Genomic DNA, 21,717 nt, shown 5'->3' on the forward strand with positions numbered 1-21,717 from the left:
TCACTTACAGCATCAGCAACATAAAATTATGACCAGAGACACAGCCATGGAAATTATAAGGATAAACAACAATAACAACAAAAAACACTTTCTCACCTTACAAGGAAACTAACACATTCATAAAACTATAACAGGAAAGAAGCAACTCATAAACGATCAGAGCAACGTGATACCACACACTCTTCAAACTGACTGACGACTCAGTATAACATTAAATATACACATAACCACAGGCTCCATCTACAACTACTATCTACTCCCAGTTTCTGAACTATAATCACGATCCCCCTTCCCACGAAAAAAAAATAAATTAGAACCTGACTCAAAACCCCTCACATTTCTGCTGAGCATACCAATTTACACTGACTTACGCAAACAAACAAACACACACACACAAACACACACACATTCTCCCACTACCCTACCCTGCCTTCTAATCTCTCTCTCCCTCTCTCTCTCTCTCTCTCTCTCTCTCTTTCTCTCTCTCTCTCTCTCCCCTGCCCATCCCCCCATCATACACACACACACACACACATATAAATTAATTTCTAAAAGCGAGGTGAAGTTTAAATAACGTAAATGCAGCGTAAGGAAAAGTGCAAAAGGCAAAAACTGCGAAGTGTATAAGCGTAACGAAGTTTCTTTCGACATCAGCCTCTGCTATCAAAGAGGGAAGAAACGATGTTTTGAGGAATATGTAAAAAAGAGGTAGAAACACCTTGAGTAAATTGCACACGAACGTAAAAAAAATGCTGTTTTTAATCTAAAACAACGAAAAATGTACTAACATATGTATCAAATTTGCAGAAAGACCGCAGAAGATGCATTGTAAACAAGTGAAAGGCCTTGGTGTAAAATTATCTTTAATTAACTGCACTAAGCTTAAAATGGAGAAGTCACTAATACTGATTATAGAATCGTATTTTTAAAAGGTAAATTTTAAATAACTCAAAGTATTTTTAAGTATCTATATCTCAAAGGTGATCACGTCGGAAGTCGTCCAAATAGTGTCAGTTTACAACGCAATATTATCCGTAAAAAGCTTCGGAGGATTTCAAAGTTGTTCAGAGATTTGTTTTAAATGTTAATAGGTGTAAAATTTGTGCATCTCACAAAACAGAAAAATTAGTATTCTGTGACTACAGTGACTCACATTTACTGCATAGTATGTGCTGTAATCATTAGAAAGCGCATTCCTGTTTCATTTGATAACAAGGTCGTATCACTTTCACTCATGCCACGTAATACAATCCTATACTAATGACCAATTACAGATCACACCATCAAAGGGCCCATGAGGACTGCAGCTAACGTACGTAAAGAAAATTAAACCTGCTGACGTCAGCAAAGGCTTGCCAGCCGTTCGCCTGTAGTTATGGGGCTGTGTCCATCTTTAATGCTATTCACAATATACATAAATGACCTGGTGGATGACATCGGAAGTTCACTGAGGCTTTTTGCAGATGATGCTGTGGTGTATCGAGAGGTTGTAACAATGGAAAATTGTACTGAAATGCAGGAGGATCTGCAGCGAATTGACGCATGGTGCAGGGAATGGCAATTGAATCTCAATGTAGACAAGTGTAATGTGCTGCGAATACACAGAAAGATAGATCCTTTATCATTTAGCTACAAAATAGCAGGTCAGCAACTGGAAGCAGTTAATACCATAAATTATCTGGGAGTGATTTAAAATGGAATGATCATATAATGTTGATCGTCGGTAGGGCAGATGCCAGACTGAGATTCATTGGAAGAATCCTAAGGAAATGCAATCCGAAAACAAAGGAAGTAGGTTACAGTACGCTTGTTCGCCCACTGCTTGAATACTGCTCAGCAGTGTGGGATCCATACCAGATAGGGTTGATAGAAGATATAGAGAAGATCCAACGGAGATCAGCGTGCTTCGTTACAGGATCATTTAGTAATCGCGAAAGCGTTACGGAGATGATAGATGAACTCCAGTGGAAGACTCTGCAGGAGAGACGCTCAGTAGCTCGGTACGGGCTTTTGTCAAAGATTCGAGAACATACCTTCACCGAAGAGTCAAGCAGTATATTGCTCCCTCCTACGTATATCTCGCGAAGAGACCATGAGGATAAAATCAGAGAGATTAGAGCCCACACAGAGGCATACCGACAATCCTTCTTTCCACGAACAATACGAGACTGGAATAGAAGGGAGAACCGATAGAGGTACTCAAGGTACCCTCCGCCACACACCGTCAGGTGGCTTGCGGAGTATGGATGTAGATGTAGATGTAGATGTAGAATGGACATTAATTAGTTTTAATCAGTACTTTGAATGTTCGTTTATTTGTGAGGCATATCAGTAACTACTTTCGGAAAACTTCCATTCAGGACTTTTTATGTAACAGTTCATTCCATATGTTTTGACAAGAAAGGCTGCGAGCCTTATTCGTTCACGATGCCACATGCGGAACTTTCCCGGCGCAAACCACGGGGATCTTCTTCAGCTTAGATGCTGCAAGGCCTCACACTGTCACACATAACACATCAGGTATCCAGTTTGATGATGATTATGTTTGGTCTTGTTGGGCGCTCAACTGCGCGGTCGTCAGCGCCCATACGAAGTCTCAATTTTTCACACAGTCCAGTTTCTTTACTCCGTCCAATTTAGCCATTGTTACGAATGATGATGATGATGATGATGAAATGATGAGGACAACGCAAACACCCAGTCCCAGGGCAGAGAAAATGCCCAACACGGCCGGGAATCGAACCCGGGGTCCCATGATCCAGAAGTAGCAACGCTAACCACTAGAGTTGTGGACCAGGTATTCAGTGTGCATGAGAAACTTTTTCAGAGTTTCGTACATAGTTTAATGACCGACAATAAACACTGAAAGCAGGCTAAAATCGTTAGGAGCAGGGTGGAAGTGGAAGATAAATAGGAATAAAAGAAACTCCGACCATTATTCATTTCCCAACAAATGAATGTGCAATGTGCAACTGTATGAACGTGGAAGAACATTCTCGGTACCTTGCTAAGTGGGTCCAGTTATTTTTCAATAGTTGCATATGTTCTAGTTCCTACCCAAGTAGATAATTACAAAGAAGTTTCCTACGGAAAACGTCCTTGAAAACTTGGTCGAATGCCACTATTTCCGACAGTAACTACATTGGGAAGTTGATTCTATCACATTATTGAGATATCTGTTCCATCGATTGGCTGTGACATCATCTATCACTCAGTCGATATTTGCAAAATTGCTGTCACTGTGATTCAAAAACAGTGAGTCGGAATCCAGGAATGAGGGCTCCGCCAATTACTCTCTTACTAATATTAGACATCCGAAATAAACCAGATGCCAGGAATGAATTGGTACATGCAAGGAAAATCCTCCAGCAGAAGAGCCCAAATGAAAACAAATACTGATGCAGAAAATGTATCTTAAACAGTACTTCTAGAGTACAACATTTTGCAGATGTGAAACGTGATCTATGGAAAACGGGAGAAAAATAATCAGACTGCAATTTTAATGTGGCGCAGTAGAAGAACATTAAAATTTACATGAATGGACGAAGAATAGACAAGGAAGACTGTATTGAAACTCCTTAATCAGAGGAACATTCATATCAGTGGAATACTCGCTAAGGCATTTAAGACACTTGAAAAAGCTTTAAAGAGGTCAATTATCGAAAGAAGAATACGGAAAATGTAAAACTGAGCACTGAGTATGTTTGAAGTAACAGATATAGAAATAACTCTAACGAGTCACTGATTCACAGCTTTAAATACAGGGTTATTACAAATGATTGAAGCGATTTCACACCTCTAAAATAACTTTATTATTTGAGATATTTTCACAATGCTTTGCACACACATACAAAAACTCAAAAAAGTTTTTTAGGCATTCACAAATGTTCGATATGTGCCCCTTTAGTGATTCGGCAGACATCAAGCCGATAATCAAGTTCCTCCCACAGTCGGCACAGTCAATGAGTTCGAAAGCATCGTTGGTGCGAGCTCGCAGTTCTGGCATGTTGGTAGAGGAGGTTTAAACACTGAATCTTTCACATAACCCCACAGAAAGAAATCGCATGGGGTTGTCGGGAGAGCGTGGAGGCCATGACATGAATTGCTGATCATTATCTCCACCACGACCGATCCATCGGTTTTCCAATCTCCTGTTTAAGAAATGCCAAACATCATGATGGCAGTGCGGTGGAGCACCATCCTGTTGAAAGATGAAGTCGGCGCTGTCGGTCTCCAGTTGTGGCATGAGCTAATTTTCGAGCATGTCCACATACACGTGTCCTGTAACGTTTTTTTCGCAGAAGAAAAAGGGGCCGTAAATTTTAAACTGTGAGATTGCACAAAACACGTTAACTTCTGGTGAATTGCGAATTTGCTGCACGAATGCGTGAGGATTCTCTACCGCCCAGATTCGCACATTGTTCTGTTCACTTCACCATTAAGAAAAAATGTTGCTTCATCACTGAAAACAGGTTTCGCACTGAACGCATCCTCTTCCATCAGCTGTTGCAACCGCGCCGAAAATTCAAAGCGTTTGACTTTGTCATCAGGTGTCAGGGCTTGTAGCAATTGTAAACGGTAAGACTTCTGCTGTAGCCTTTTCCGTAAGATTTTCCAAACCGTCGGCTGTGGTACGTTTAGCTCCCTGCTTGCTTTATTCGTCGACTTCCGCGGGCTACGCGTGAACTTGCCCGCACGCGTTCAACCGTTTCTTCCCTCACTGCAGGCCGACCCGTTGATTTCCCCTTACAGAGGCATCCAGAAGCTTTAAACTGCGCATACCATCGCCGAATGGAGTTAGCAGTTGGTGTATCTTTGTTGAACTTCGTCCTGAAGTGTCGTTGCACTGTTATGACTGACTGATGTGAGTGCATTTCAAGTACGACATACGCTTTCTCGGCTCCTGTCGCCATTTTGTCTCACTGCGCTCTCGAGCGCTCTGGCGGCAGAAACCTGAAGTGCGGCTACAGCCGAATAAGACTTTATGAGTTTTTCTACGTATCTGTAGTGTGTCGTGACCATATGTCAATGAATGGAGCTACAGTGAATTTATGAAATCGCTTCAATCATTTGTAATAGCCCTGTATTTTTGAATAATCATAATCTGGGACAATAGCTGTATGTCACATTCTTAAAGCTAATAGTCTATGTCCAAAGGCGCACGTCGGTTACGTAAATGCAATAAAAAATATCATAATTAAGCAGAATGATCAAAAATCGAAATCAATTCCATATTACCTAGTAAGATCTAATATTGTCAGGCGATGGAGAAAAGCCATCATACATATGATTAAAACTTTTTAAAAAGTTATAAAATTTTTGGTTATCTTAATCTCGAAAAGTATATTACACTGCAGGAGATAACTAGTTTCAGCTGCCAAACAACCACGTTCGTATCACTCATGGCAAATACATTGTGTATACATACAGTGTAGGCTAGAGCGTAATGAAGACGTGTAAATTTTCTGCTCTGGTATACTTCTTATTAAGCGTGGTTCGGTATTTCACTCTGTAGCTTCGTCGGTATACCTAACAACATACTGAAACTTGGCACATTATTGAGCATGTACTGAGATATAATATCAGACAATTGCATTCTAGTTTACAGTATACGTAGACACAGTGTCTTTACCATGAGTGATCTGAAGACAGTTGTTCACCAACCGAAATTACACTAAAGCGCCAAAGAAACTGGTATAGACATACGTATTCAAATACAAAGATATGTATACAGGCAGAATACGGCGCTGCGGTCGGCAACGCCTATATAAGACAACACGTGTGGCGCATTTGTTAGATCGGTTACTGTTGCTACAATGGCAGGTTATCAAGATTTAAATGAGTTTGAACGTGGTGCTATAGTCGGCGCAAGAGCGATGGGACACAGCATCTCCGAGGTAGCGATGAAGTGGAGATTTTGCCGTACGACCATTTCAGGAGTGTACCGCGAATAGCAGGAATCCGGTGAACATTAAAACTCCGACATCGCTGCCGCCGGAAAAAGATCCTGCAAGAACGGAACCGACAAATACTGAAGAGAATCGTTCAATGTGACAGATGTGCAATCCTTCCGGAAATTGCTGCAGATTTCAATACTGGGCCATCAACAAGTGTCAGCGTGCGAACCATTCAGTGAAACATCATCTCGTGTACCCTTCATGACTGCACGACACAAAGCTTAACGCCTCGCCTGGGCTCGTCAGCATCGATATTGGACTGTTGATGACTGGAAACATGTTGCCTGGTCGAAAGGGTCTCTTTCCAACCGCGCGGTCTAGAGCACCTTGTCACGGTCCGTGCGGCTTCCCCCGTCGGAGTTTCGAGCCCTTCCTCGGGCATGGGTGTGTGTGTTGTCCGTAGTGTAAGTTAGTTTAAGTTAGATTAAGTAGTATGTAGGCTTAGGGACCGATGACGTGAGCAGTTTGGTCCCATAAGACATTACCACAAATTTCCAAAATTTTTCTCGTTCCACTCTGTATCAAGAGGTTGGACGCGTACGGGTATGGAGAAAACCCATGAATTCATGGACCCTGCATGTCAGCAGGGGACTGCTCAAGCTGGTGGAGGCTCTGTAATGGTGTGGGGCGTGTGAAGTTGGAGTGATATGGGACCTCTGATACGTCTAGATACGAGTCTGACAGGTACGTCAGCACCCTGCCTGATCACCTGCATCCATTTATGTCCATTGTGAATTCCGACGGACTTGCGCAATTCCAGCAGGACAATGCGACATCCTACACGTCAGAATTGCTACAGCGTGGCTCCAAGAACACACGACCGAGTTTAAATACATCCGCTGACTACCAGACTCCCCAGACATGAACATTATTGGGCATATCTCGGATGCTTTACAACGTGCTGTTCAGAAGAGATTTCCACCCCTTCGTACTCTTACGGATTTATGGACAGGCCTGCAGGATTCATGGTGTCAGTCCGCTCCACCACTACTTTAGACATTAGTCGGGTCATGCAACATCGTGTTGCGGCACTCCTGCGTGCTCGCGGGGGCCTACACGATATCAGGCAAGTGTACCAGTTTCTTTGGCTCTTCAGTGTAGCATTCGATGTAATGTAATATTTTTTTGTGATCGAGACAATTAAAAGATTTTGTACACCATTTTCTTTATCAAAAAAGTCTTAGTAATCGTATGTACAAACGTCCGCAACATAATACATACTTACAAAAATCATTAATTATAGGGCATCCATTAGGTCGTGACATATGATTCTGTATCAACGTTATACATCAACTTCGTGTAATGTATGTTGTCTTTTTTGTAAAGTCTCGTTTCCACAGTCGCAGCTACGTAAGTAATATAGCTTTTAGAGGCTGATCAGAAACAGTGTGAAAAGCTCCTAAGGGAGTTGCAGGGTAGGTTGTACATACTGAGAATTAATTGCTAAAAAATATTCTCTACTTTCAGTCATTTCCAAATTAATTAGCGCTGGAGTTATCCAATCGGGCAGTTGCGTGCACTAATTCAAGCGGCCCGCCAGATACAATAATTACTAGTGCCAGATGTTCTCATAAAGTAGATGACAGCGCACGGGACCGCGCTAATTCGGGTTCAGTCCTTACTACCGTCTCACGTCCAATTTCCTGTATCACCGTCTTGTTCAGTTTTACACATCGGTACCATATTTCTCTGACACACAAATTACACAGCTATCTGATCATTTAACTGAGAGATAAACTTTTTTACTACGTCAGTGACACATGTTTACGCAATTACAGAGTTGGATTACTTCACACTTACGAAATTGTATTTTGTCTGTACTTTGTGAACTGTTCATATTTTTTCGGAACCATTGTGACACTATGAGAGCTTTGAATTATGTATTTGGGATGGGATCATGATTTTTAAAGTACGTTTGAGGTAGATGACACTATTTAAATGAGCAGATAATTCTTTTTAGGTTTTGAAATTATTGGAGGAAGCTACGACGTTTTTGAGATTTGACTGAGGTGTTATGATGTTATTATTACGACGACGATGTGTATTATGCTGTTGAGGTATGTTTATGATTAATAGGCTGAGGCTATATGAGTTATTTGATTATGCTTCATATTTATAATGATGAAATATTGAAGAGTGTCGATGAATACGTATATGTGTAATAAGGTAAGGAGTAATGAATAGTGGGTAGGGACTCTTGACTTGTGAAAAACGATGTTGGAAACCAAGAATTGTACTTTAAGAGTTATGAAATGTATGTAAATGCGTGAATGTATTACAATGCCGACGAAAATTTTTTGGACACTGTTATATCAATAGCATTTTGTTTCTACACATTTGCAACGCAAATTCTTGACCTGTGAAATATTTTTATATGAGACTGTCACTGTAGCAGAAACTGCTGTCGTAAATATTTCAGTAAGAAAGGTAAGTGACCTTGGTGTAATTGCAAATGCACTGCCGAAAAGCGTAGAGGAACAGATTCCAGACACTAATGCATTGTTATTACAACTAATGCAACAAATGGAACAAAATCAGAGACAAACACAGCAAAAGCTTCAAACGTTACACACAATGGAACAAAATCAGAGACAAACACAGCAACAGTTAGACACAATGGAACAAAATCTTCAAAAGTTAGACACAATGGAACAACACCAGAGACAAACACAGCAACAGTTCGACGCAATGGAACAAAATCTTCAAAAGTTAGACACCACGCTTGAACAAACACGTGAAGATTTAACTACTGAGTTACATAACATTGAATCGAAATGTCAAAAAGTCTGTAATGACTTAAAAACACAAATTTGTGAGCATTTCCAACCTATTTTTTCGCGTCATGAAAATGCATTACAGAATCACGAAGAAGCCATAAAAGAACTGCAAACTATTGTTCATGAAAATCATGAGACCTTGCAAGCTAAAATGGACTCAGTTGCATCTACCGATTCGGTTACGCAACTTGCAAAAACTCAGGAAAACTTAAAGGACACAGTAGATACTCTGAAAATTGGTTCAGAAAGACACATGGAGGAAATTAGTTCATTATCAGAGAAAGTAGCCGAACTTTCGGATCAGGTCACTAACTTATCTACGAAGGTAGATGATAATCTGAATGACACAAAGCCGGTAGTCTTTAATGACACAGAAGAGTGCGAACAAATTAGGAAACTGAAACAAAATCTGAATCAAATTAATACGCAACACCAAAGAGAAATCCGGGAAGTACAAGATCAGCTGACACAGGTAATACAAGAATTACGTATTTCAGAGGACACTCGCGCTCCAATACGGGAAGAGGGACATAGAAATACGGAACAGCCACAAAATAATAACACAGGGCATTTCGGACATTATGAAAAAAATTGGCAATGTGCGCCGAATTTTGAGATGGAACAGCCGACACGACGTAACAATGACCGACATGCTACTCGCCAACACGATGATTTTGACTATAAGCTGTTCATTACTACACGTAAATTCAAAACGTTTAAGAATTCTGCCAACGACATTCATCCACAAGCGTGGCTCCATCAATTCTCTCATTGTTTTCCTCCCGACTGGTCATTGGAGCACAGGTTAGAATTTATGTGTGGCTACTTGGAGAATGAACCAGCTGTAAGAATGCGATACATTCTGAATTAAAGTACTTTCTGGGAGATACCAGATGACACAGTGGTTAGTTAATGTGACAGCTACACGATTTTATCACAACGCTACTAATGAGTGACAATTTACAATGTTGCTTTTGCGGTGTTTCTGTTTCATATCTGCACAATTTTTCTGAATTCTTCTGGAAAGTAAAACATGTTTAATAGTAACTTTTGTGGTATAGCTACAAGGAGACAGCCTTTTCTGTAGCACAACAATACGTTACAGCACAGTACTTCTTTCATCACGGCAATAAGCGTAATAAGTAAGATATCTATATGCAAAGCGTTTCACTTTTGTTTATCATGAGGTAAGTACATTGACTTCTGCAGAACTTAGCTTTTGGAGGACGATAACTACGACACTTCCACAGAGATTATCTTACAGCAAGACGCACATTTAGCGCTACAGGACACGTATTTGAGTGATTAATTTTGTACTTAAAACATTTATTTTTAAAGATTTTTGAATTACAAAGAAAGTTTTCCGTGATACATTTCATTCCATTGCTGTAATCTGTAACACCTGAAGGTATAATTACAATAATCCTCAGGGGGGTACACGCCTGCTTTGTGAAATATTGAAGAGTGTCGATGAATACGTATATGTGTAATAAGGTAAGGAGTAATGAATAGTGGGTAGGGACTCTTGACTTGTGAAAAAGGATGTTGGAAACCAAGAATCGTACTTTAAGAGTTATGAAATGTGTGTAAATGCGTGAATGTATCACAATGCCGGCGAAAATTTTTTGGACACTATTATATTCATAAGATTTTGTTTCTACACGTTTGCAACGCAAATTCTTGACCTGGGTGCCCCAGGAGGAATGTTGAATATTCAGGGATATGACAGGAACTAGCATTTGAAGCAAAAATATTCGTATGGAAATATGCCCTATTCCTAGTGGTTTCAGAGGCAGAACACCTTTAATGTACATTGTTATTTATTTTCGGTATTATTCAATACATCGTCAGGTTTACACATCTACAACAGTTAATAAATATTGCAGCATGTGCTTTTACAAAGTACCAATTGAGAGACTCAGGTAAGTACTCTTCATTGTGGCATTTCAGAAGACTCCGAAGGTATTCTTCGACTACCATCGCAGAAGCCATAAACATACACAGAGGTTGAAAGCAATGAGGTAGGTTGAGCTAGAATAAAACATTGAAGAGGATGGGTGAGTAACACCCATACGTGCGCGACACTAGCCCAAAAACAAATGTTCAGTACCTCTCTTAAACCATTATAAATAGGGCAATGTCCATATATGTTCGTTTTCAGTACACTCCATTTGGCTGACACTGTATATATTTTTGGTTCTTATGTGTAGATCTACATACAACTCGCATACTTTGTCTTGATGTTACAGGTTGCGGTCGCCTTTTATTCTGTTATTTGCAAACTTGGAAACATGGAAGCATTATCTGCTCCTCCGTGTGTGCATTTATATTTTTCGACGCATACACACACACACACACACACACACACACACACACACACGCATAAGACGAAAAACAAAGTATACGTGCTGTCGATCTACGCAACATGACAACGAAAATAAAGTTAAATGCTATTGATCTGCAGTGTAGTAAACCCTGTATGTTGAAGAACATTAGGAATGAAATAGGAAACAAGGTATCACGAGTAATAATTTTGATTTAATAGTTGTAAATTAAAACATGAGAACTGTTTACGATCTTGGCAAACAGATTTTTAAGAGATATCACATTGTTACAGTAACTACTGAACATGTTTTGAAGTGAAGTTAAATGCATGTCGTCTAAACAAGAGTTTTATTAGAATCGCAGAAGACGGTAATAGCCTATATCACTTGTAAATTATATAGTTCTGGATATTAACATCTTTATATGTTAATAGGGCGAAGAATGTAGCTAGACGGAAGTAGCACAAGCTTTGTATCACAAAAAATAGAGAGATCATCTCTAAAATGACTTCTGTAATCTTCGACTCTGTTTTAGATGTAAGAGAATATGCCGCTCCAGTCTCGCCATATTCTTCGCCATGTTATGCTGTCTTATGTATAAATCTGATTCTTTCAGGCATGCTATAATATTGCTATAGTAAATGTGTGGCGTTGATCTAGATGTAAATGATTATGATTGGACACATTTTCTGTATTTTCTTTCTTGTTTGGAATGGCTTTCCGTTTAGATGGTTCAGATGCCTCTAAGCACTATGGGGCTTAACATCTGAGGTCATCAGTCCTCTAGACTTAGAACTACTTAAACCTAACTAAACTAAGGACAACACACAGAACCATGCCCGAGGCAGGATTCGAACCTGCGATCGCAGCAGCAGCGCGGTTCCGGACTGAAGCGCCTAGAACCACTCGGCCACAGCGGCCGGCGCTTTCCGTTTATAATCATTGTGACTAATTATGGTATTTTTTGCATAGGATCATCTGGTGTTTGACCTAAACTTGTAGTTTTTATAAAGTATCCATGTAAGAGAAGATGAATCTATTAAGAAAAAAGAAACAGTTTCTGTAAATAAGAGTGGCACATGCTAGTGAGCCAAGAAGTAGCTGGAGTAGAAAATAATAGTAGAGAGAAACAGTTTTACGGTTGACACATATTAAGCATGACTATTACATATAGAGAATATGATGTGTAGTACTTATGTAAACATCAGAATATTAGAGCAAAATAAGAACAGAAGGAGGACAATATTAATCCAATCCAATCTATAGGCTGCAATATAATTTTCAAAATGTAGATTTTCGCAGCTCTCGCTTTAGAAGTGGTCTGTGCAGCAAACGAGGAGTTTAAATTAGATTTCCCCGAGAAATACGCTCTTAACGCCCAATCAATTAACGCTAGGAGGAGAGCCAACCACCAATCGGGTCGGGGCCGCCCAATTTACCGAGAGCTTGCACTTTAATGCATGGTGGCGCGTCTGGCTGGGTGGCTTCATTAAGTGGTTTCCCCATTACCCCTGCCCGCAGGTCTGGTGCGGAGTCTCCCGGGGTTGGAGGGGAAAGGGAGGGGTTTCTATAGAGGCGGCGCGAGACGGTCGCACACTGCTGGCGACCCCGGCGTAATGAGAGCTGGCAGAAGCCCGCCGTCCCAGTGTGCCGTCGAGAGTACACACGGCCGTACTCGTCTCAGAGCACGAGGCCCCCGAGCGGAACTTAATGATGCGCTACACTCAATGCCGTTCTGCGAGTTGACAGAGCACAGAAAGCAGCCTTAACAAGCCCTAATTCCACGCTACCTTTCAAAAGCACGACTGTACACGTGCTCCGAGAAAGGAGTAACGTCAGTCTAAAACGAGCACCTCCGTCTCCTCAATTCCAGACATCTACATTTTGCAGTGTGTTGCTCTTGGCGGAACCCCAGACGTCTACATCTTGCAGTGTGTTGCTCTCGGCGAAAGTAACAGTTGAACAGTTCGCACTTCTGGTTCGTTTGGTGCTCTGCCACTAGCAAATATTAAAAGACTATAATACGGCCTGATTCTTATTAACGTTCAAAAAACTCCGATGCGAAGTAGGTCACGCTGACCCAAGTGTGCTAATTAAATATAAGACATATGGGTCTCAAACGTCGGTAAATATTTGACAAATGTTGAAGACGTCACGACACTAGATGACGTACCTCGCCGTACGTGCAGCAGCGGAGCCTATCTCTCTGTCGCACCTGACCAGCCCAACCCAAGTACTCCGTGTGGCCCCGTGCCTACGTGCCCGACTTAAGCGCTTGGGATTCTGGGTACGATTCTTGGGCCTGGTAGGCTGTATTTCTTTGAATAGAGTTAGACATTGTGTTTATATTGACACAATATTCATTATTTTATTTTCCGGTCTCGCGGTCTCCCCTGGTTAATTGCAAAGTATAGTCCAACAAAAACCTACCATTTTGCGTCACATGTAAATAAATATAAGTTCCCAAACTGCGTCGCTACCAGTAAATGATCTATGTGTTCTTTACTAAATAAAATCTGCAGACAAAAAAAGAAGTAACGAAAGGAAAGAAACATAAAACAAGAACAGTTTTTGCTTAGTTACAGCAAGTACAGTAATTTTAAAAATATTCCGTTTATAACAGATCATATTTGCAAAAGGTGTGAAAACAGATGAGCTTAACGGAGCGGTATGAAGTACTGTCCACTACCGGCGAGAGTATGACAGTGAACCCCAACCGCTTTTCGCTGGCTCTTTACTATTTGCTTTGTTTTACTATTACTCGCGTAGCAACTAATATATGAGATAAAATATGTTACTACGAAAAGAGCCCCGAAATACCTTTTAGTGATGCTGTGCTGTGACTTTCTTTGGATCATTAATTTTCAACAAAACAAAATAGATTAAGTTCTTATTGTTCTGGATCTGGCTTTCTATTAAAGGAACATTTTTTCGTTACTGTAACTCGCCGTAAAGTTCAACATATCTTCCTTACTTTATTGTTATTGAAAAGGTTAATGAAAATTACTTCGTTATCAATACTGATGTTACAGTACGCAATGATTGTTCAACATCAAAATTTTGCAGTGGATTTTTGTTAACAGTAAAACACCAATAAGTATCACGACTAACACGAGAACATGAGCATATTGTCATAGAAAAAGATGTTTTTACTATAAGGTTTGCCAGACCAGAACTACGCATAGCAAGATTTCTTTTATGTTACGAAGGTAAATTATCTTTTTGCACTGCTAATAATACATTATCACCAGCCCGCGTCAAACTGTAAAACACATCATAAAATCTGCTGTTCTGCTCTGCAATTCCGAAAGCTGAAAGAAATAATTTTAGTTCACTATTACCTGCCCGCTTCTTTGCGGTATGATTGATTTCATTTTATGCAGTTTGAATGAGCCGCGGCAGCGGCTCGTTCGTTCGTAGCGCAGCCCTGCACCACGAATAATATTTAAATAACTGAAAATGTCTTAAAGGGATGGGATAAAATACCGGGCAAGCTTATTACAAATCATAATGCAAGGTTTCACTAAGTAACTCTATTCAAAACATTTAAACAAATCAAATTATTACACACCTTTCCAAAGCTATGTCTAATGGCGTCCCTCTCACAATCTTGACAAAAGCATGCTACGCAAGCGTACAATGTAACGTCACAGGCTCTTCCTACTCACGTAACTACAAGAAGACGACAGAGAAATTAATGTTCGTTCTGTACTATTTATACTAGTCACATTTTATCATCTTTGTTTGATATTTAATAAGTATCGTCTGTGGCGGTTTCAGTACTCGCCGGCACAGATATTATCTAAATAAAAAAAAAAACAGTACATAATTCTATACAAGAACAAAACATGACACATAATGCTTTCTCTTTATTACATAATATGTCTTCTGCTATAAGACGTTACACGCTCCACGTGCAGCGAGGTGCGTCATCTGATAACGTCACATATTCAACATTTGTCGTCCACTTTTGGGGTATTTTCTGACATCGGCCCCATGTGTCTTAAATTATTTGTATCAGCGTCATCTAAGCCGCTTCAGGGGTTTTTAGACGTGAATAACAATCTCCCTGTACACTATAAAGATTTATTTTATTTTATTTTTTCTTTTTTTTCTTTAATCGAATTTGTATGTCGTTACGACAGTTGCACATATGTAAATCTAGACATTACAAAGCGTTAGCGACCTTTTACATGGCTGCTAGTCTTTGCATAATTTAACTGTTTCTACTGTGACGGAACTACCGGTCCGTATCTGAATAAGAACTATCGATACTTCAAAAAATGGTTCAAATGGCTCTGAGCACTATGGGACTTAACATCTGAGGTCATCAGTCCCCTAAAACTTAGAACTACTTAAACCTAACTAACCTAAGGACATCACACACATCCATGCCCGAGGCAGAATTCGAACCTGCGATCGCAACAGTCTCGCGGTTCCGGACTGAAGCGCCTAGAACCGCACGGCCACCGAGGCCGGCTCGATTGTTCCTTGTCCTGTGATTCGTAAGTCGTGAGTTCTAACGACGGTTGGCGTTTCTTACAGTGCCTTACGTGAAGGGAAACAAGGTAGCAGCATGCTTAAAACCGTAGTCAGGCACACAAGAGAGGTATCAGTAAATGTTACTCCTTACCGTGCGATAACAAGGGTTAACAGTTACTACACACAACAAAATTATGAATGTGTGTTGTATCTCTGATTATTACTCGAAGTTACTCCATTCCAGCTCAATATTATTTAATTAACGTGTCATTAACGTCGTACAAACAACCCGTTTCGTCAACGCATCTGAAGTGATGGTGATCAGAGAATCCAGTTTTCTAGTACACTGTTTGCACGCGTGAAATTGTGAGTGTTGCCTGACCATATAATGTCTCTTTACTTCCGTAAAGTCAGCTTTCAAATCGCATTTAACTGAACCGACTACTTTGCAGATAATTACTGCCGTTGTCTACTCTACACATTTATTATTAATACAACTTAAATGTCTCCATAAGTAATTACTGTAATCGAATAATAAATTTTGAATCTCAGTGTAACTCCTTCACAACAAGTATGCGAATAATAAATAAATCTTTACGGAAATGATAATCTGAAGATGCTTCTACATACGCTGAGGATTCATCTATGTCCTTGCACTGCACGTTAACGTGGGATAAAATGGAATATATGTTACGGTTAATTACACAATTAGCAGTTGGCTTCTGCTTGCTATGCTACGTTACTACCTAATAAATCTAGCAAATAACTAATTACTTGAGATACAATTGTATTTAAAGACTTAAATATTTATCAGTTACATACGTCAAGAAATTTAAAATTCTTAGCTGTTCCAGATCGCTCAATCAACAGTAAAATTTTCTCACTGCAGACTATCTCTCTTTTGTTTCTTTCCTTCCCGTATTGAAATCAATATCTTTTCTACGTGCTTATTTCGTTTATTTCTCTCACAAGTAACGGTGCAGTCTTATTATCTTTTTTATTTATCTCCTACCTTTTAGTTAGGTGGACTGATAAGAATATTTTATATTTTTCTAACACTAGAACTATTTGCTAATATTACTTCAGCCTTGTGATTAATTACAACTTCTCTGACGTTTCGTGACTTTGCCCGGCTAAATATTAACGTCAAAGAATGTCTCTGACTGATCATTCGCTAATATTTACTTTAAGGGGGTAAAACGTCAAACGGGTTGACTCAGAACGGGAGGGGCACCACAGGACATTTTAATTTCCACTGTCTATACTTTTACAAATAAAGTCTTAAAACTTTGTCAGCATGACCAGGAAGGATTCAGGATTCACACTCATAGCAATCAAAGTTCAAAAACATAACAAAATCATTTTTTTACATGTGCAACTGTGGTTTAAATTGATATAATTAAAAATAAAATTGAAGTTTAAAATATAACAGCTCATTAATTTTTTCATAATTTTAATAAATACTAGAGTTTCATACACCTGTAAGTACGGTTCGTATGCTGTGCAAAATTCATCGAAGAATCTCTCTTACTTATGAAGAAAAGTGTACCTATAGCAACAAATGCGACCAATAGCAAGTGAAAAAATGATGAAATTTCACATGTAAAAAATTATTTTGTTATGTTTTTGAACTTGTGGAAATTAAAACGTCCTGTGGTGCCTCTCCTGCCCCAAGTGCCCCCCCCCCCCCCCCAACATGTCTTTTTGTAATTTTCATTAAACGGTTCTTTTGCTTTCTTTAAGGCGAAAAAGGCGAAAATATCTTCCACTTCCTTTATTTCCTATAATGGGGCGAATTAAGGGTCGGAGTTTCGTCTTAGTTTAACGCACCATAGTTTCATTTTGTTTTCGTAGAGAGAAGCAGTCGACGAGTGCCGCAACCGCTTTTCACCATAGCATTGAAACAGATCAGAGCAAAAGAAAGCCTCTTCAGCTCTCCAGGTGTTGGGTGATAGCGACCCTTACCTGTTCCTTAAAAGCAAAAAAGTAACGTACAGCCTTGATTTGTCTATGAAAATGACTCCTGTTAATTGTTACTCAGCTTTAGAGGCGATGTCTTGGCACTGAGTGGGGGAACTTTACATCAAAAGAAAAAACGATTATCACGTTCCTAAATTCGTTAATGCTAGCAAAATAAACCAAAGCGAAAATAAATAAAGTATATGAACATTTTCACTCGTCACCGCTGATTCCGCATGAAGTCCCGATATAGCTCTGACATCAATAATTCCTTCCCTTTCCTTTAATTTCTCCCCCCTCTATCTTCAATTTACATAAAATAAATAAACTTGTAGAATCCCAATGCACCACACTATTACCCCGGTGTGTGCGCAGTTACACAAATTTCTGTATCGATCTCTCAATTCAATCAAAGCGCACCAAATTCCTACAGCAATCAACAGTTACAACACTCAACCATAAATGAGCCTGCAAAACTGGAGCACACAAAACTGAATTTAGTTAACTCTACCGATCAGCAGATGATCATTCTTTGCAATCACAACTCTTTAACCAGAGACGGGTCTCTGCACAGTCTACGGTAGTGAATTCTCGCTTCCAACGAAATAGTCTCACGTTTTATCTTCTCCCACTCTGCACTATCACAAGTGAAATCTCCCTCGTTATCTCAGCTAACTACCACGTTAACCATTTACTGTGAATTCACAGACTGAACTCGCAGTATCTATCTTTTGGCTATGCCAAATAAGTCATTACTCGTACCAAAAGACTATTTCACTCCACACTGCGAGTGCTACTGTTCCACAGTGGCTCATACGAGTAGCCATAAACACGACCTCTGTATTGAAAATATCAAGTTCATCCGGGCTCTTCTACGTTGACTTTCCTCAAGAATAACTCATCCACAAATGACTTAATTCCATTCAAAACTATTTAGAAACCATTTACCGATGTTGAGCGGTATTATTACTTCTACCGAGCGAGGTGGTGCAGTGGTTAGCACACTGGACTCGCATTCGGGAGGACGACGGTTCAATCCCGTCTCCGGCCATCCTGGTTTAGGTTTTCCGTGATTTCCCTAAATCGCTTCAGGCAAATGCCGGGATGGTTCCTTTGAAAGGGCACGGCCGATTTCCTTCCCCATCCTTCCCTCACCCGAGCTTGCGCTCCGTCTCTAATGACCTCGTTGTCGACGGGACGTTAAACACTAATATCCTCCTCCTCCTCCTCATGATTACTTCTAACCATTAATTCAATTTGTAGATGACCGTCGGCTGTTCTTCTCGTGGCCGTTTGCTATCATCGTGGTCTTTGCAGCTCGATCTGCTCATGCTATCTGCTTACAAAAAATAGCATCTTTGCCCCTAAAGTTTGTACCTCTGTCACTCATGGGTACACATGTAAGAAACATATAATAATAAAAACACATGCAAGCAAGGTTTCAGTAATAGGGTTGATCTCATCAGAATCGCCAGCAAACCAAATCAGACTACGACAAGTCAGGTATACTTGTCGAGGTCGCAAACCGAAGGTGAAGAGATAGAGGAAATAAATGAGGATACTGAATGTCTAATTCAGTACGTAAAGGGAGATGAAAATCTAATAGTCGTGGGAGACTGGAATGCGGTTGTAGGGGAAGGAGCAGAAGAAAGAATTACAGGAGAACATGGGCTTGGTACTAGAAATGAGAGAGGAAGAAATATTGAGTTATGCAAGAAATTTCAGCTAGTAATAGCGAATACTCTGCTCAACAACCATAAAAGGAGAAGGTATACTATGAAAAGGTAGGGAGATACGGGAAGCTTTCAGTTAGATTCCTTCCTGGTCAGCAGAGAATCCGAAATAAGGTACTAGATTGTAAGCCGTAGCCAGGAACAGGTACAGACTCAGATCACAATTTATTAGTGATGAAGAGTAGGCTGAAGCTTAAGAGACTAGTCAGGAAGAATCAATATGCAAAGGAGTGAGAAAGGAAAGTCCTATGGTATGCACAAAGGGCAGTCACAGAAGTTGAAAAGAAAACTATAGGTAACTGCGAAGAAACCATGGATAACAGAAGAAATGCTTCATCTGGTCGATGAAAAAAGAAAGTGCAAAAATGTTCCGGGAAATTCAGGAATACAGAAATACAAATCACTTAGGAACGAAATAAGCCTGAAGTGCAGGGACGCTAAGACGAAATGGCTGCATGAAAAATGAGAAGAAATGATTATCGGAAGAACGGATTCAGCAAATAAGAAAGTCAAAACAACCTTCGGTCAAATCAAAAGCAATGGCGGTGACATTAAGAGTGCAACGGGAATTTCACTGTTAAATAAGGAGAGAGCGGTTAGGTGGAAAGAGTACATTGATGGAGAGAACTTGTCTATAGGTGTTAGAAAAAACAACAGGAGTCGATACAGAACAGATAGGGGATCCACCACTAGAATCAGAATTTATAAAAGCTTTGGAAGACTTAGTATCAAATAATGCAGAAGGGATAGATAACTTTCCATTAGAATTTCAAAAAAATCATGTGGAGAAGTGGCAACAAAACGATTATTAACGTTGGTGTGCAGAATGTATGAGTCTGGCGATGTACCATCTGGCTTTCGGAAAAACATCATCCACACAATTCCAAAGATTGCAGGACTCGTCAAGTGCGAGAATTATCGCACAATCAGCTTAACAGCTCATGCATCCACAGAAGAATGGAAAAGAAAATTGAGGATCTGTTTGGCTTTAGGAAACGTAAAGGCACCGGAGAGGGAATTCTGGCGTTGCACTTAATAATGGAAGCAAGACTAAAGAAAAATCAAGAAACGTTCACAGGATTTGTCGACCTGGAAAAAGCGTTCGACAATATAAAATGGTGCAAGATGATAGAAATTCTGAGAAAAATAGGGGTAAGCTACAGAGAAAGGCGGCTAATATACAATATGTACAAGAACCAAGAGGAAATAATAAGCGTGAAATTCCAAGAACGAAGAGCTCGGATTAAAAAGGGTGTTCAATTTATACATCAAAGAAGCAATGAAGGAAATAAATGGAAGTTTCAAAAATGGAATTAAAATTCAATCTGAAAGGATATCAACGGTATGATTCGCTGATGACATTGCTATTTCACTGAAAGTGAAGAATAATTACACGATCTGATGAATGGAATGAACAGTCTAAAGAGTACAACATATTGATTGAGAGTAAATGGATGAAAGACTAAGTAATGAGAAGTAGCAGAAATGAGAACAGCGAGAAGCTTGACATCACGATTGATGTTCATGAAGTAGATGAAGTTAAGGAATGCTACTACCTAGGCAGCAGAATAACCTAAATTTTTAGACAAACAGCGATTAATTTACTTATAATCAGTTATTCAAAATGCCAGTCACAATCGTATTATTTATTTTCCCGCCAACCGGTTTCAACCCGCGATGGGGTCATCTTCAGGGCAATTTACACCATTTGGTCGCTCGCTGGTAACTATGCATAGTTACCAACCATGCACAGACAGGGTGACGACTCCAGCGAGCGACCAAATGGTGTAAATTGCCCTGAAGATGACCACATCGCGGGGTGAAACCGGTTGGCGGCAAAATAAATAATGCGATTGTGACTGTCATTTTGAATAATTGATTATAAGCAAAATAACCAATGATGGACGGAGCAAGGAGGACATAAAAAGAAGACTAGCACTGGCAAAAAGGGCATTCCTGGCCACGACGAGTCTACGAGTGTCAAACATAGGCCTTAATTTGAGGAAGTAATTCCTGAGAATGTTAAGTTGTGTGGGAAAATCAGCAAAGAAGAAAATCGAAGAACTTGAGATGTGTGCTACAGGTTAATGTTGAAAATTAGGTGGACTGATAAGATAAGGAATGAGAAGGTACTCCACAGAATCGGCGAGGAAAGAAATATATGGAAAACACTGACAAGAAGAAGGGACAAGATGGTAGTATATCTGCTAAGACATCATGGAATAGCTTCCACGCTACTGAAGAGAGCTGTAGGATAAAAACTGTAGATACAGCGAGTTAAAAACAGAAAGAGACAAATCGGATTTGTGGTTCTACAGTTATTAGCACCAGTCTTACACCCGGTTCTGAATTCTTTCATCTGTACACGGAAACACATTTAAACATGATATTTATTTTATCACCAGTAGGACAAATGATTACTTTGCATAGTAATTACAACAAAATTTTATAAACTTACATTAGGCCTACTGAACGTCCGTTTCTT

At 39.8% G+C, this 21,717-nt stretch overlaps 1 protein-coding gene and 1 non-coding gene across 3 annotated transcripts in view; both read left to right on the top strand.

Annotated features, from left to right (window-relative positions):
* The window catches only part of LOC126174770 (receptor-type guanylate cyclase gcy-19), a 492,286-nt gene that overhangs the window by 57,513 nt on the left and 413,056 nt on the right, over nt 1-21,717 (top strand). The gene's annotated exons all lie outside the window — the stretch shown is intronic.
* On the top strand, nt 18,478-18,550 carry Trnaa-cgc (transfer RNA alanine (anticodon CGC)). The gene has a single exon. It is a non-coding gene; the product is annotated as a tRNA-Ala (tRNA).

This window comes from Schistocerca cancellata, chromosome 3, assembly GCF_023864275.1.
Source record: "Schistocerca cancellata isolate TAMUIC-IGC-003103 chromosome 3, iqSchCanc2.1, whole genome shotgun sequence".
NCBI lineage: Eukaryota > Metazoa > Arthropoda > Insecta > Orthoptera > Acrididae > Schistocerca > Schistocerca cancellata.